The following is an 855-nucleotide window of genomic DNA, read 5'->3' on the forward strand; positions in this document are numbered from 1 at the left end:
AATCAACTGAGCCTTTTGCTCAGGGTTCTGTTCTCTGAGAATTAAGCCAAGGAAACCATTAAAGTGTAATCACTAGAGTAAAACTAACGAGGCTCAACATGCTACTCCTCAAAGAAAAGATGCGCCTCTACCCACAATAATAGTCTTGTGTCAGATCAGCGATAGACTATGCCTGTGTGTGTATGTATGTATTACACTGTATGTGTTTATGTACACACATAATGTAACAAATCTAATATATATGTATAATATATGTAATCTGTATAATCTATACATTCCCCTCCCCCAGGAGAGACGTGTAGTATCCTTTTAAATCAAATCATTCTGCAGTGTAAGACAGGAACCTAATTTGCCTATTTTGAGAGGAATCATAGTTTCACCACCAAGTAAGAGTTTTGTTTTTTTTTTTTGAAAAAAAATTGTGGAACGCTTCACGAATTTGCATGTCATCCTTGCGCAGGGGCCATGCTAGTCTTCCCTGTATCGTTCCAATTTTAGTATAGGTGCTGCCAAAACGAGCACCCAAGTAAGAGCTTAATAAAATGCTGGTTATTATTATTACTAGAAGAATGGTAAAGATAAGCATTGGACTAAATTCCCGTAGCCTGGGGCAGAGGCACTATCAGTACAAACACCAGCCTCCAGTGACTTTGGTGGAAGTCTTCAATGATTCATTCCTCTGTACATTAGTGGTATTATTACTCCATTGTACAGATGGGGAAACTGAGGCTGGGAGAGGCTCATATAATCAGTGAGTGGCAAAGCCAGAATGAGAACCCAGGCAGTTGGCCTTCAGAGCACACACTCCAAACCACCATAGTTCAGAGGCTCTCAAAGTGGGGTCCTTGGATAAGC

The 855-nt window shown here is 40.4% G+C and overlaps 1 non-coding gene across 1 annotated transcript; it reads right to left on the bottom strand.

Moving 5' to 3' along the window:
• Nucleotides 1–415: 415 nt before the first annotated feature.
• LOC138401270 (U6 spliceosomal RNA) lies at nt 416–522 on the bottom strand. The gene has a single exon (XR_011236434.1). It is a non-coding gene; the product is annotated as a U6 spliceosomal RNA (small nuclear RNA).
• Nucleotides 523–855: the final 333 nt, after the last annotated feature.

This window comes from Eulemur rufifrons, chromosome 20 (assembly GCF_041146395.1).
Source record: "Eulemur rufifrons isolate Redbay chromosome 20, OSU_ERuf_1, whole genome shotgun sequence".
In the NCBI taxonomy this organism is placed as follows: Eukaryota; Metazoa; Chordata; class Mammalia; order Primates; family Lemuridae; genus Eulemur; species Eulemur rufifrons.